At 30.0% G+C, this 17,329-nt stretch overlaps 1 protein-coding gene and 1 long non-coding RNA gene across 6 annotated transcripts in view; one reads left to right on the plus strand and one right to left on the minus strand.

Moving 5' to 3' along the window:
• Positions 1 to 17,329, minus strand: part of LOC124421458 — a 67,378-nt gene that overhangs the window by 49,435 nt on the left and 614 nt on the right. The window contains exon 2 of one of the 2 annotated variants that reach the window (XR_006941672.1): positions 13,333 to 13,368. The exons of the other annotated variant lie outside the window; for it this stretch is intronic. This is a non-coding gene — a long non-coding RNA (uncharacterized LOC124421458). The remainder of the gene's footprint in view (positions 1 to 13,332; positions 13,369 to 17,329) is intronic. 2 annotated transcript variants of the gene reach the window in all.
• The window catches only part of LOC111687833 (serine-rich adhesin for platelets), a 240,311-nt gene continuing 239,608 nt past the window's right edge, over positions 16,627 to 17,329 (plus strand). For 2 of the 4 annotated variants that reach the window (XM_046956691.1, XM_046956696.1), the window contains exon 1: positions 16,627 to 17,006. The gene's annotated coding sequence lies outside the window, so the exon portion shown is untranslated. The remainder of the gene's footprint in view (positions 17,007 to 17,329) is intronic. The other 2 variants (XM_046956694.1, XM_046956704.1) reach the window with 2 other exon arrangements.

The following is a 17,329-nucleotide window of genomic DNA, read 5'->3' on the forward strand; positions in this document are numbered from 1 at the left end:
ACATTAAAAAATAGAGAGGTTACCACAATTTTACAATGCCTATAAAATGGCTCGCTTACAAGGAAGCGGGTTATAAGCTAGTTTTACAATAAATTATCAATCGGGTTTAACTCTGGCGACTATAGCAGCCAATCCTGATATCCTAATATATAGTATATATTTCCTTGATACTTTGTTTTTATGTTTGTGCGTCTATCATGACATAACGAAATTTTCTTTTAATTTGGAACATAGAAAGATATATGTTTGGAAGCGTCAATAGGCTATATAACTTTCCAAAGATTGGACTAGAAGGGGTAAATAATAGGTGAAAACTAGGAAAAATGTAAAAATTGGTACTTCTGTGTATAAAAACTTATTTTTGGTTATTTTAATGCGAAAATATTTTAAATTTAGCATTCTAAAATTTTAAAAATATGTATCGGAAAAGTTGGGTTGGGAAAGTTGGAACAAAACTGGTATAACAAATTGAGAAAAAAGGCGAAAAACTGAAAAATCGGTACTTTTGTGCTTGAAAACGGATTTTTGTATATTCCAACGCGAATTTTTTTTCGATTTAGTTATCTAAAAGCCGAGATACACGGTTGTCAGATCTTACAGCATTGTCAGTAAAATGTTCAGAAAATATCTAACAATATTCTGTACACGCAGAGAAAAAATAAAGTTGTAGTAACCATAATCTAAGAGCAACATATTATGGTTAGAATTATGGTTAAAGATAAAACATATTATGATCATTTTTACTATCAAAAAATATAATATTATGATCATTATTAGTATAATAACGTATAATATTATGATTAAATATAGTTGAAATATTTTATTATAATATAGTTTTATTAATCATAATGTGATGTTGTAGCATCATATTGTAGTTTGAAGCAACCACATTATGGTTTCATGTAATCATATAACGGCTTCAAGTAATCATATTATTGTTTCAAGTAACTATTATATGGTTTCAAATAATCACATGTCTTCAAGTAAACATATTATGATAACATATTAAACATAATATGATTACTCTAATGTGCTCGGTGTAAAAAGTAATTATTTGTTAATTTTCTTTTAAACAAACACAAAACTTCCAAGCACTGGTATTCCCATAAAAAATATATATCCACACTTTCATTCCAATATAAACACAATGTATTTTTTTTTTCAATTATTAATTTTTTATATACCCTATTTTATGTATTTTATATTTCTATTGAAATTTATATTGTTTCCTATTATATTTTTAGATATTATATACTTTTCACAGTTATTTAAGCTCTGCGTTTGTTTAACACTTTATTTAATCCGATCTAGTACGGATAAACCATACAACTGATATAAAAATAGCGATACCAAAATATTTTTTACAGTAAACGTATTTTACTTATATCTTAAACATTATATGAATAAACGTGTAAAATCCTACAATTTAATGGTTATTTGATAGTTTAAATGGTTCTAAATAATATAATATGTTTACATAATTATCATTATTTATTTGTTGTCAAAATAATTATTTTTCAAATCATTCTCAAATTTATAATTGTCATAAACATATAAATGTTTTCAATAAATAAAATATTGATCAAGGCGAATTCAGATAAGGTGGTGGCAGTTCTGCAACAACAACATTTCCCATGTATTTTGTTTTTGCTTTTGGTTTTCGTAAATGTCAAAAACCATATGTACGGATTAACTACAGGTTAAACAATAATTATACCCTACACCACTATAGTGGGGCGTTTGTGCTGATGTTTGTAACACCCAAAAATATTGGTCTTAGACCCACCTTAAAGTATACCAATCGCCTCAGAATCACTTTCTGAGTCGATTTAGCTATGTCCGTGCGTCCGTTCGTCTGCCTGTGTGTCCATGTAAACCTTGTTCGCAATTTTAAAGATAATTTGATGAAATTTGGCACATACTCTTTTTTGGTTCAAGGACGATCGCTATTGAAAATGGTTAAAATCGGTCCATTATTTTTCCTAGCTCCCATACAACCGTAAAAAATAGTTTTATAGAACAATAAATGGCAATACTAATGTTTATTGTGATCGGGCCTCATTTGACCCTAGCCCTTATACAGACTCCCTTCAGAAAATGACTTGAAGGTCAAAATTAACTTATAATTACTTATAAAACGATTAAAATCTACATAAATGACTTTGTAGTAGACGTAAATTCATCTACCAAAATTTATAAGGATAGGCCCATATTTACCCCTTCTCCCCTATGAGCCCTCTTGTAGAAAATCTTGTTTTTTTGTCAACAATAAGTAAAAATATTCCACAATAAAACTAATTAAATGCTTTATTAAAAAAAAATCAAAATACTGACTGGTGTAGGGTATCATATGGTCGGCAATGTCCGACTATAAATTCATACTTGTTGGATATTGAGATTATGGCACTGAAAGTATTAAATAAGACTAGGGAGTACCACTGTACTATTGGACATCAAATAATATCAAAAAAGTACCATCGTACCAATTTTTCCATCCCTGTTGTTGCCTTTTCTCCAGAGTAGGAAGAGCGTTCAAATTGATTTCTCTCTCGAGTGATATTAATTCGAGCGAAATAAATTGTTTACTTTCTTGTGAATTTATCTTTTTTTCTAGTGACTTTTAAAAATAAATTTCACGAGTGATATTTAAATTTAAAGAGCGGAAATAAATTTCTCTCATGAAACGAGTAAAAAAGAGTATTTCATGAGTTCTATAATATTGTAAATATTAAGAAAATGAAAATTAACTTTTTTATGTGTAAGTGTGTAAACATACATGTATATTTATGTATATGCGTGTGTAAACTTTAAAGAGTTATGTTTGTCTGTAGATATTCGTAAATTTTTAAAATGTGGTAAATTTCCAGAAATTTCATTATGATTATATGGCTTTTTACGATCTTTGTGCACGTGTGCAAATAGAAATAGCAATTTTTTTATTTTTTGTATTTTACAAAAATAATTAATGCAATATTAACAAATTTTTATTATTAGTATTTTTTCTAATGCAACGTCATAATTGCATCATATATGTAAGTTTTTGTTTTGCAAATAAACATTTTTATTTTTTGAAAAATTTGTTTGTCGCCATAAACCCTTTTTCACTCCACACACATCCATCTTTTACATACATATGTACGTACATCCTTCCTACTAAATTTATTTTTTACCACCGCCAATCAACCGGTTTTTCGTGCACACATTTTCTGTATGTGAGTTTTATTCAAATTCTATTCATTTTGATATCTCTTGTGAGAGAAATTAAATAAACAATATATATAAATATCGCTCCTGAAGTGAACATAAAAAATGAAGAGTTTAAAAAAATAGATCTCGCGAGATTAAAAATAAATCTCGTGAAACTGAGTTGTAAAACGAGAGAAATAAATAAAATTGTATTCACGAGTGCAAAAAATGTCTACTCTGCTTTTCTCTCTTTAAGTTACAGAAACACTTTTTACACATAAATAGAGAAACGATGGACTTTTTTGTTCCATACTTCTCTATGTTATAAGTTCTCACAAAAATGTACAGAAACGGGGTACTAGTGTTTGAAATATGATAGTTTTCAAAATTATTTTGTATTCTACACATACAAACTATATTCTTCTACGGAATATATTTTGTATTTGGCATAACTTTAATTACAATTACATTTAATTGTAATTGGTTATTGGTCAATTAAAAATTAAAAGTAATTGTAATTGATTGCACCGTACAACAAATTGGGAAAATTGTTGCACACATGAGCAAGACCATTAGTTTTTCTTCAATATGTCGCAATTGAAATAAAATTCAGCAAATAAAATATTACTAAATAAATCACATTTGAAAGAAATTCACAACTAGTGTAGGACGGCCCAGTCCGGCTATACTTTCCTAACTTCTTTAAATATTTATGTATATCGTGGTTTACTAATTGCACATGATATACCTTCGCCCTGTTGTATTTTTAATGAAAACTACATAATAAACTACTTTGATAACATTACTGGGAGGTCAAAAGTATTTTTAAAAGATATATAGAATTTAGAATAACTATAGAGTTCGGAATAATTGTGTTAAATTTAAAGGAAAATATACTTTCCCAGGAGGTAGTTTTAACATAAAAGGATAAAAGATGCAAGATATCCTTAATCGAATTTTATCCTTTCATATTCTTCAAAGTTTCCACTTTTTTAACTCTTTATTATAGAGATAAAGAAACTCGGTTCCACAATATCAAATTTCTAATTTTTCTACATAATATGTATTTAAAAAAAGGACTTTGAAATTTTCAGAGGTGAAAAATTTTATTAATTTATTGAGATATTTAAAATATATTATAAAAATTAAACAAATGGAGCTATGAAGACAAAATTTCAGACTTTTTTACTCCATTCTAATGTCTTTATTTTTTGTTGAACAATTTTGTATAAAATTTCAAGGATAATAAAGGATAAACTTTTATAAGAATATTTATTACATATTTTTATTTCTTAAAAATAAAACAAAATACGAGATAAAAATACTGCAATTGTCCTTTTTAGTTTGATACCCATATTGTTATAATAGTTTGGCTAAAAATATTTTATAAAAATTTTGAAAATTGTATGTACCTCAAATTTTAAAGTCCTTTAAAAAGGACAAACAATCAGAAAATTAAAAACTGAGTACGCAGTTATACCATATAAATTATGTGCTTGGTGCCAAATGCCTGGTGACTAATCACTAAACTAAGTCTAAATAGTTCCAATTAATTAAGATTAAAATCTCATTTACTCGAAAGAAGTATCATTCTAAGTGTGTTTTGTTGTTCTTAAAAGTAGGGCATTTCCTTCTTTTTAAGCAACAATAAATTTTTAATTTTTTAATTTATTATAAAAAATATATGATGGGATGCTGGTGGAATATCTATAAAAAACATATTTTTAATTCAAGACTTTTTTTCGATATTTTGCACTTTCTTTTCCCCTATAAGCTCAAAAGAAAGCTTAGTCCATTTCTTTAGGAGCATTAAGTGGGATGCGATCGGGATATCTATTAATTAAAAAATTCAAGCTAAAACATTTTTTATATGTGCTTTTTGCATCCCACTAGGTGACCACAAAGCTCTTAAAGGAAATGTCCTAAGCTTTATTTTGAGTTTTATTTAATATTTTATAAAAAATGTATTTTATAGTTAACTGTTTGTATTCATATTGTTATTCCTACATTTTGTAATACTCGAGGTTTTTTTGTTTGTAATGTTCTTTGTTGTAATGTTTCTTATAAATATTTTGTTTAAATAAAAATTATATTTTTTGTATGTGTAGTTTATTGGCTATGAACTTAAATAAATGTATAACAAATGCACGATCCAATTTTTCTTTTTTATTTTTTCAATTGTTTGCTTGCCGATTTTTTAAAATTAATTAATTATATTTTGTGTTTAAAATTATGAAAATAAATAAAACACAGGAAAAAGTTTCACTTACTTAAATTATAATTTAAGAAATAATTTTCGAAACAGTACTATGTATGGATTCATCATATGTATACAGTGCCGAAAAAAAAGAAACAAACAAATTATTACATAAAAACTTTTTGAGCATATTGGAGCCGGCATTGCTAATTTCTCCCGTCAGATCTGGCGTTTTTGAAATGGCAGTTAGAAGGAAATTTGGAGATTTTTTACTAAAGTTTGGAAATTCATTACGTTTTCTCCCAGTAAAATATTTTGTAATAAACTTTGAATATTTCACGTACAAAATGAAATAATTGAAATGTATAGTCTATAATCTAATTCACATCGAGAGAAGTTATGAATCAAAATTTAAAAAAAAAAAAAAAAACAGTTGAATTTTCTCATAAATATTCTCCATTCCTAAGGTTTGTTTGGTATTGAAAATGGGCAATAACGGTCCACTTTTTCGGATAGCTCCCATACTAGTTTAGCGATGAAATTCGGCAGAAAAATGTTTCATATGATCCAAAATCTTTCTACCAAATTTTTTGAGAATCGGTCCATAATTCACTCTATTTCCAATACAAGGTCTCTTTCGAAAAATCGCTATAACGCTCATTACTGGCTTAAAAATAAGAATTTAACGATGAAATTTAACACAAATAAGTTTCATGCGAGTTAGAGATTTCGACTCGCAAATTTAATATGGATCGGTCCATAATTGATCCTACCCCCATATAAGGTCCCCTTTAAAAACTTACTTCAACGCTCATTACAGGTTAAAAAGACGAGTATATGAATGACATTCGACACACATAAGTTCCATGTGGGTTGAAAACTCTCTACCAAATTTTAAATTGATCGGTCCATAATTGACCCTAACCCCTGTAAAAGGTCCCTTTCAAAAAATGACAAACGCTAATTACTGTCTTGAAAATCCAAGTACAGCAATGGAATTCGACACACATAAGTTCCATGCCAAAATCGTACTTTAACGCTCATTACTGGCTTATGAGTGTAGAGATGAAATATGACATAAAAAATTTCTTTCCACCCAAAATTTAACAACTTTTATCGGAATGGAAATCTTCCTACCGGATTTAATGCGTATAGTGTATGTTTTATATAAACCAGAATCGGTCTAAAAATTATATGAAAGATTTTATAAAAACGTTTAATAATTCACCCTACTTCTCATATAAGGTTTATGAGATGAGTAATATCACAATAATGTTTCTAGGAGAGAGTATACATATTAGATTCGGTATAGCCAAAATTATCAATTTTACTTGTTCCCAATTTATTGTAATTTACACAAAAACTGTGCAATATAATTCCATGAAAATCACCACAATTTTGCTTCTCATTGAAAGCTTGCCACCGGTTGAATATTCACAACTTCATATACCTCCCATACAAAGGTACATGTTTCCGGAAAATGTGTTTATTGTTTATAACTTCCGCTAGATGGTATCTTCACAAAATTTCACAAATAAAAGTTTATTACCAATAGAATTCATGCAATGGAAAAACTTTCACGTTCGTCCATATTTAGTCATATCCTCATACAAGGTCCCTTTCCGAAAGTCACTTTAACACTTATAACTCACTGAAACATTAACATATCGATTTTAGCAAATGTATTTGATTTTGCATAAGATGTTTATATGAAATTTGGCACAATTATTACTTTTGTGTACAGAAATGTTACCGTAAAAATTTTTCTATCGGACCACAGTTGGTCATAGTTTCCGTACAAAGTTCTCTTCAGAAATACACTTAAACGCATATAACTTATATATTATTTGTATATATAGAAAAGAGACTATAAATTTGTTTAACAGATTTTCGTGAAATTTTGGAATTTTATATAATTTTTGAGCTATTTTTGGGGATTTTAATCTTTAATTATAAATATTAACAATAATTTTTTATTCTAGTTTAGTTTAGGTTCACCCATTCCGTTTTGAAGAAATTTGGTACACATACTCTTTAAATCAGGAGTGCCCAAAAGTTCCCAGCAGTTCGACGGGACAGTCCCGAACTGACCACTTATCCTACCACTTGTGGTGGCCCCTAGCCACCTGACTACCTACGTGACCAACCATTTTAACATGGGCTTGTCCTACGAGGAAGTCAATCGTCACTCTACTCCCTACAAAAAGACAGTAAAGAGACGATTGCCTTCGCTCTCGCTTATAAAGGGGACACTAAAGTGACGACTGTCTTCATTCTCGTTTACAAAGAGTTTATTTGTGACGAAAGACCAAAAACATACGAATTGGAGTCAGCCAGGTAGTAAGATATTAATGGAACTAAAATTTAAAAATTTCAAGTGTCTACTCTCTAGAATACTATGGGACAATAATGTGACTATTGACCCGAAAGATATAAATTTGAGTCAACCAGATGGTGGCATATTAGTAGAAAGTAATAATCATTTCTCCAAAAGATGGGTAAAATAACTACTTTCGGAAGTACAACAAAAAAAACTACTTTTAAGAGTATAATCTCTAGGTTACTTGAGGACAGTAAAGAGACGACTGTCTCCGCTCCCGCTTACAAAGAGGACACTAAAGTGACGACTGTCTTCATTCTCGATTTTAAGGGGTACATTCGTGATGAATGACCCAAAACATACGAATTACGATCATCCAGGTGGTTAACTATTAGTGGAAATTACTGTCTTTTTCGTATGCATTGACTCTTTGTCGAACAGCTGGGAGTCAATGCATATTAAAAAGAATGTAATTTCCACTAATAGTTAACCACCTGGATGACTGTAATTCGTATGTTTTGGGTCATTCGTCACGAATGTACCCTTTGTAATCGAGAATGAAGGCAGTCGTCACTTTAGTGTCCTTTTTGTAAGCGGGAGCGGAGACAGTCTCTTTACTGTCCTCAAGTCTTGTCAATGTTTACCAGCAATGAATACGAAAGTGTTGTTGTTTTACTCTTGCTTGTATACTGTAAAGAACAACAACAACGTATTGCTAGTGTTAAGCGCATATAAGTGTCAAGAAACACACTGCCTATAGAAAAGCGCATTTACAAAAACAAAAGAGTACCATGCGCAAGCCCTATGCGGTACTCTTTGCACCCTTGCTTTAAATAAATTCAACATTTAAAGTTCTAAAGACTTCAACAAAAATATTCAACTATTGTTGGTACACACATTATGATTACTTATATTTAAATAAATAACAAATGCATGCACGTACACGACAGAAAGAAGAATGACAAAAATTTGCACTAACAACAATACACCCATTAACAGACGCAGTATTAACAACAACATAAGAGTATTGGAAAATACGAATGAAAAAACGAACAAATAATTAAACAGTCGGTGACAAAAAATATGATCTCCTCCAACATTCTCCCCCCGTTGAAAGGTCTGCGTTTCAAAGATCTTATAAATTACGTAAAGGGGCCACCTTGAGTATAGGTCGCTGACAAGAACCATTAGCCGATTTTAATTCCACTACTCGTACATGTCCATCAGTACCAAAAATTGTTTTTGTGACTCTTGCAAGGAACCAATTCAGTCGGTGACAAAAAATATGATCTCCTCCAACATTCTCCCCCCGTTGAAAGGTCTGCGTTTCAAAGATCTTATAAATTACGTAAAGGGGCCACCTTGAGTATAGGTCGCTGACAAGAACCATTAGCCGATTTTAATTCCACTACTCGTACATGTCCATCAGTACCAAAAATTGTTTTTGTGACTCTTGCAAGGAACCAATTCTGTGTGGTGGAGTATTATCTTTATGGATAATGACTAGTTGTCCAATCTTGATATTTGGTTGTGTTTTAGACCATTTCGAACGTTCTTGTAGCGATAAACGATAATCTCGGGACCACAGTTGTCAAAATTTATTTTTGAGATACTAAATTTGTTGCCATCGATTTAATGCGGAAAACTTTGAAAAATCAAACGTTTCCTGAGGTATAGACACCAGCGATGAACCACTCAGCAGGTGACCGAGAGTTACTGATTCTCTATTATTAGGGTCATCTGACATTGGAGCTATAGGTTGAGCTCTTAGGCGATCAACTGGTAAGTTGGACATAATTTGTCCTTGGCTGCAATATTTATTTCTTCCAAGTCACTCCTAGAGACATCGGAAGGACTAAGTTTTTTTAAATTTTCCCTTGAATATGGGAAATTTGTTTGAAGTAGGACTCTAAAATTTCGAGCCGACATTGCAAAATTGTTGTATCAGCAGTATTTCCATCTTTATCGATTTTTTTCTAAGCAAGTAATGTTTCCTTTCATTGTGACCCTTTGTAAGTTCAGAGAGGCCAATTCTGGACTTCCAGAATTATTTAATTCTGGCATATCTTTGACCTTGTTGGCCATTTTTTATATAAACTTTCGAAAATTTATAACAAAATATTTTATAGGAAACCTTAAAAAAATACCTATTACAAATCTTGTATCTTTTAGTACCAGGTATTTCTTAAACTACAAAAAATATTGAAACACAAAAATTAACTTGTTTTTTTTCTACAAAATTTTGTTTAGCAAATAAATTTAATTATTTATTTGAGCCACAAATTATTGTAATTACAAAATAAAAGAATTTAATTTGTTCTACTAAAAAATGAGAAATCAAGTAAATTTAATTTTTTATTTGGATTACAAATTGGTTTTGAAATTATAGAAAACATTTTTTTCTGTTCTACTAAAGAGAACTACAGCTCTAAAGTTGGCTCTAAGAATTTCTCGAAAGAATTTGTAACAGTACCACAAATTGGTTCTGCTGCACCAAAAAGACAATATTCGTGCAACTGGTCTACACAAGTTCTACAAAAATGTAGCTTTACGGGCCAGGAAATTCCAAAATTTCCAAAAATTCAAAAACGAAAGTAAATAATTGAGTTTTATTTAAAACTTAAGTGCCGTGTTCTGTCTCGGTCGCCAAAAATGTCGCAATAAAACAAAATACTTATTACAAAAATAAATATTTTAATAATGCGCGAGATATTTGTCGTACATATGATGTTGCTCATGTTCAGGTTCGATTGCTACTGTCTTTAAAAATAAAAAATAATCTTTATGGACCACAAAGAATTTACAAATTATAAATATCAAGTGGTCCGTTATCCAAAAACAAATATATTCAAATATTGTTGGTACACACATTATGCTTATTTATATATGTTTAAATAAATAACAAAGGCATGTACGTACACGACAGAAAGAATAATGACAAAAATTTGCACTAGCAATAATACACGCATTAACAGACGCAGTATTAACAACAACAACATATGGGTATTGGAAAGTACGAACAAAAAAACAAACAAGTAATTAAACAGTCGGTGACAAAAAAATATGATCTAGTCCAACAGTACATATTAAAAAAAATTACAAATATACAAGGTAAAGGTTGCCTTTTTGACACTTTCTTAGAATGCAGGGTTTGTGAAAAAATAAAGCATTTAATTTGTTTTTTAACCGTATTGTGGAATATTTTTACGTATTATTGACAAAAAAGGAGATTTTCTACAAGAGGGCTCACAGGAGAGTAAGGGTAAATTTTGGCCTATCCTTATAGATTTTGGTAGAGGAATTAACGTCTACTTCAAAGTTATTTATGTAGATTTTAATCGTTTTATTAGAAATCATAAGTGAATTCTGACCTTCAATGCATTTTCTGAAGAGGGCTAGGGACTAGGGTCAAATGAGGCCCGATCACTATAAAAATCAGTAGTATCATTTTTCGTTCTATAAAACTAAGTTTTGCAGAAACTGTAGCGTGCGCACATTTACATGGACACACAGACAGACGGACGGACGTAGCTAAATCAACTCAGGAAGTGATTCTGATTTGATTTTTTGATTTTTGGGTGTTACAAACATCAGCACAAAAGCATAATACCATCTCCACTATAGTAGTGTAGGATATAAAAACAAAAAACTCGAATTAAAATTTTGTTCGCGTTGTTTAAAAATAAAACTCGCGATTTAAAACGAGCGATATTAATAAAATAGCGATCGCGATATTTTTAACTAATCTGCAATTTCATCGTAATACTCGTATTTTAAATAAGAAAAACTCGTATTTTAATAAGCAAAACTCTTTCATAAAGGGATCCTTGGATAGGGGATTGGGTCAGTTATAAATCAGTCCTCATTAAATTCGGAATGAAGAATTTCTTAGTATTCTTTTTATGTTTTTCTAAATTCTCCCCATCAAATTTTTAATGAGGACCTTCTATGAGGGGTATTTATTGATCTATCTTCATAACTTTTTGTAAACGGTTTTTGATTCATATAAAACATGTTTACTTGAATATAATCTATGTGCTCGCAATATTATGCCAGTACTTAGCGTTAATGTAATTTTCTAAAGGGGGCATTAAATTCCGTCTGTCCGTTGAAATTACAATAGGACCCACAAGAGAGGAGCTGGACTGTTGAAATTTTACACAAATATTCTATATTGCTAAGGTTTGTATGGTATTGAAAATAAATAAAAGTGGACTTCCAAAAAACAGCTTTAACGAGCATAATTGATTTAGATGTACGAGTATACTGATGAAATTGGACATAAGCCAAAATTTTTTGAGTATCGGTCCATATAAGGTCCCTTTACAAAATGACTAACACTCATTACTGGCCTAAACATTCGAGTACAGCTATAAAATTCTGTATAAGTAAGCTTCATATGAATCAAAATCTTTCTACCAAATTTTTTGAGGATCGGTCCATAATTGACCCTATTTCCCATATAAGATCCCCTCCTAAAATGACATTAGCGCTTATTACTGGCCTAAACAGTCGAGTATAGCGATGAAATAAGGTATTAGTAAGTTTCTTACGGACCAAAACCTCTCTAGCAACTTTTTTACAATCGGAACATAAATGACCCTTCCTCCTGAAAATGACTTCAACGCTCATTAATTAATCTCTTAACCAAACTTAATGATGATCGATCCATAATTGACTATACAAGGTCCCCTTTAGAAAATGACTTTAACGATTATTACTGGTTTAAAAGTACGAGTATAGCGAAAGGACGAAGTAAAGCAAATGGTGAAACAGGTGAGTGATTGCATAGATAAACTACCTATTACTATCTATAAGACTATCTGGAGCACAGAGGAGGAAGTTGAAAAGACGCTTAAGGAAATCATAGTTAGACAATCCAACGACACTCCAAAGAAAAAATCAGACTGTCTCCCGAAGAGTTGACAACTGAGAGTAAACCTAACCCTCTAATACACAATCGAAGCCAAGCCTTACTTCACTTAAAGGAAGTCAGAATAATGAGAGTAAGGTGACAACGCCAAGAAAGATATTCCATAGACGACCACGTCGTCGAAATCAACCTCTAAGATACGGGTACCTCAAAAGAAGCCCCCGAAAAGCGAGGAAAGAGAAGCTAGACAGTGGAAAGGAAAAGAGCCGTCATCTTAGGCAAAGGCAAAATTCCAATAGACCAAAAGAGTAATGTAGAACTGAGGACTGATCTATAACTGATTCCAAGCCCTATCAAAAGTTCCCTTCAGGAAAGAGTTTTGGTTATTAAAATACGAGTTTTCCTTATTTAAACAAAATTATACCCCTCACGAAGGTGATGGGTATTATTATTTCAATATAAAAGAAAATTTAAAAAATATATTTTGATAGGTCCCCGGAATATATATGTATGTGTATGTGCAATTCCGTATAGGGTTAAAAATGTAAGCAATAACAAACTTTGACAGCTAGGAAAACCAGGCGAATTAAGAAAAAAATTATCAGCTGATTGATTAACACCACCTTATATGAATTCGCCTTGATATTGATGAAATTGTCTGCGTGCAGGCAAAAGTACTAGTACTGGTGTGGTAGTGGGTATAATATATATGTGGGTAATTCAAACTTAACGGGTAATTATGTGTAGTTTAGGTACTTTTCGGAAATATCCAAATACTTGAGAAGTATATTGCTGTAATCAATTAAAAGATAGATTTTAGAAAAATTAAATTAAAATGTGTAAAAGGGGGAGTTTCGTGTTTTTCATAAAGTCCACTCCTTAATTTTAAACAGAATTATATTTTTAATTAGAAGTTGCAATTATTCCAAAAAATTAAAAAGGGACGAACGAAGACGGTAAAATTATTATTTTTTAAATGAAGAAACAAAAGTAATTTCTACTTATTTACTTACCCTCTTATTCACTAATAAACGGTTTTTAAAATATATTTTGTATAAAAATTTTGTTTTATAAACCTTTTATGAAAACAATTTTTTTTTGTAAATTAAGAGGTTAAAATTTTAAAAAATTACGGATAAAAAGAACTAAAGTTTTTGAATTTGTGTGATTTTTGAATTTATAAATATTAATATTTTTGACAAATTAAACTGCAAAGGAAATATTAGTATTTTTGCTACATTTTTGATGGAATTACGAATTATTATGACAACGACTGAACCAAAATTTATGAAATTCGAACCACACACAAGACTGTTGTGGAAAGCATTAATAAGCATTTTGAATATAAATCAGAAAGGGAAAAATTAGTACACACTTTTTCTCTAAGTCAACGAATATTATTTATTCAAAGGCCCCTTCACACGAGCACACAAGTAATATGATCAAAACTTTATGTTGAAGTATACGGATGCGATCGTCTAAACACGATAGGTAATGAAACCTTATCACATAAAGTAAAATACTGATGGAAAATTTGACATTCGTATGGCTCTCTTTGTCGTATTAGATCAGGGATGTATTTTTATTTAAACTCAAAAAAGTGAAAAAGCTGTTTCCATCTCACTTTGTTATTGTTTTATACCAACCGTATAAATCATACGACTTTTATTATCTTTTTTCAAATACGGATGGAATTTCATCTTACTTTTTCATTAGACTTTACGTACGTAAAGTGTGATCGTGTGAAGACTCCTTTAGGAAATATGTTTTTGGTTTTAGCTTTTGGGGTCATTATCCAGTTGCATTATAGTGTTTTCAACGTTTTGACCATAATCTTTAAAAATATTCCGATAAAATGGCTTCATAATATCAGTAGACATTTCGGCATTCACGTTACTATTGATTTTATACCTTTTTCGTACGTCTTCTGATGAAAAATATCCCTAAAAATATCCCTTTTAATGAAGAGAAGATTAATTAGGCTCATCTGTCTATATAACATTTATCATATCGTCAAACGTCCAGTTTTTGAAACCTTTTAGAGAATTCTAATAGAAGAGCTGTCTGTAAAAAGAGGCTTGTTAGCCCTTTCTCTAGCAGGGTAGAATTGATGGATGTCATAAAATGTATGGAATCATAAATGTCGAAATTTCTATTGATATTATGATTAAAACGTCGAAACGTTGAAAATACTATGATGCAACTGGATAATGTTCCCAGAAATAAGGTAGAACCACTCGATTTCTTCCAAAAACTGTAAAAATGTTATTGCTACAGTACACAGTGGGGCAGAATGGAAATTTTTTGGAAATAAATCTGGCATTTCTAAACGGCTGATCCGATAAAATTTGGCGTGAGCGTAGCCAAGGAGTATTCGAGTTTAAGTTTTGAAGATGAACCCCGCAGATGCCCCAGGGACGGAGCTGTGGCGGCTCAAAGTAGGGTACCTACGACATGTATAATATTTAAACTCGTGCGATTTTTTTGTTTTTCAACAAAAAAAGATTTTTATATTTTCTGAAAGCGCTCGACGAGATCTTGAAAAAATACTATTATCTCTTATAATATCCGAGTTATAGGCATTTAAAAATTTAGTGATACAAAATTTACCATACCTTGGTCCGCCTTTTTTTGAATACCGGGCGTAATTTTGGACCAAATGGACTCAATTTTTTCTTTATAGTTAGACAACAAAATTTCCAATAATATACAAAAAAATTCAGATCAATATCATTTACAGATCCAAAAATATACGTTTTTTAATTTAAAAATTCAAAAAAATTTAGATTTTTGCCGTTTTTTTTTTGCCCAAAATGTGTCTTAACCTTTTTATTAATAAAATACAATTTTATTTAAGAACATATAACAATTTTATAGTTCAATATAACAATCAAATAGACGTTCATAACGCAAGAAGAATGTGGCAAACTGATCGAGTTTATGACTTTCAGAGTTGAATCTGCAGTAAACCCAAACAGAATATACAAAATACTAAAAATTTTGCACTAGAAAATGTTAATTTATATTAAAAATGTTCCTTTAGTACTACGCGCCAAATATGTATGTATAAATGAAATAAAAATATTTTTTTTCTGAAGTATAATTAAGTACATTTTAATTTATTTTAGTTTATAACTATACTCAATATATACAGTTCTAAAAGACATAAAATTATTTTAAATATCGTTTTTGGTTTAATAAATATGACCGAATGTTTAAATATTTGACCATCATTTATACATTTTTGTCTCACACTGTATATTTTGCAAATCCAGTTTAGAAGATTAAAATTGGCACGACGCCTAATATTGTTTGAATTAGCTTATGTTTAGTTGTTGCGAAAGTTATAAAAATCGCTCCCGAAATTTCCAAAATTTAAAATCTTTATAAATTGCCATTTTGATCAATATAGGGATGGGACTACTTATGTATGTAAAAGTGCGACATTCCTTATCACTCTAGTATAGTCATGTCAACACGCAAATGTCTATAAATTAAAATTTAAATTTTAAAAATCGATTTGTATGAAATTTCCATCAGGGTTAGTGCAATTGGATAGTGGACACAAAATGTTAGCTGTATTGGCCAAGGGAGTTAAAGTTGGACTTCTTTGTCATTCAGGGTTTTATTCAAATGAGTGTAACTTTTCACCAGTTTAGATAGTTTTTTTATCTGTTTCCATTTTTTTATTTAAAAAATAAAAAATAAAGTGCCAAATATTGACAAATCTTATTTTTTAATTATATAATATTTTTTTTAAACACATATGCATCCCATTAAGCGAAATAGGTAGTATTTTGGTGCAAATTTTTTTCCAAATCGATTTTATGAATTGGTTTTCGCGACACGAAATAGTCCATATGTTAGTATCATTAATGGATTTATAGGGTATCAACATTAAACAACTCTGTCTCAACTTTGATCTGCAGGTTGTTTTTCTTGTATTTGTTACTTCTTGCGTTATTGTTGTTTTATAATAGGAAGCAATATTGCTTACAAAGAGTACGAGTCATAAACATGTTTATCTTGTTTTTGGTCTATAATGTAATACTTTATGCTTAAAACTCTCAAGACGTGTTGTGTTGACTGGTTTAAAGTTTTGGCTTTTGCTCTGCCATTAACATTTCTTTGCTTTTGTGGTCGTTTGTTGGTGGTTTGAATAAACAACCTGTTGCCCTGTTTGAATCAGTTCTAGCTTTAACTTTCAAACGAAACGTATGCTCTACAAGAAAACCAACTAATAAAAAATACAACTTATATTTCGAACAAAACTACGGTCTAAATAAAAAAAAAGTATCTGAAAACCATAATACGGCGACGTTTTAATCTAATATACAGTTTAAAAGTTAAAAATAATGAATTCTATGCCATAATAAAAAGTTACAAATCGTTATAATTGTTGCTCTATATTAATTTAATAGAATCTCTAGGTTGGTGTAGTGAAAAAATCTTTATTAAAATATAAACAACAACAAAATACATATTTGTAATAAATACAAAAAGAAAATACGTAATATTTAAGAAAATATTTAGCACATATAAAAGAGCTATATATAAGATTTGTGTTACGCAAAGTTTGGAAAAATATTTGCTTACCTGTTTTAAATTTCGAATAGTGCGATTCGGATTAAATTTTGCCAAAAAGTGTTTTATTATCATTAAATATGCTATAAGTCCTAAACACAATACCAATTTGTTTTTAAATCTTTTCAAGAATGTATATACAAGTATTAATTAAAAAAATATGGTGGGA

Source organism: Lucilia cuprina, chromosome X, assembly GCF_022045245.1.
Source record: "Lucilia cuprina isolate Lc7/37 chromosome X, ASM2204524v1, whole genome shotgun sequence".
NCBI lineage: Eukaryota > Metazoa > Arthropoda > Insecta > Diptera > Calliphoridae > Lucilia > Lucilia cuprina.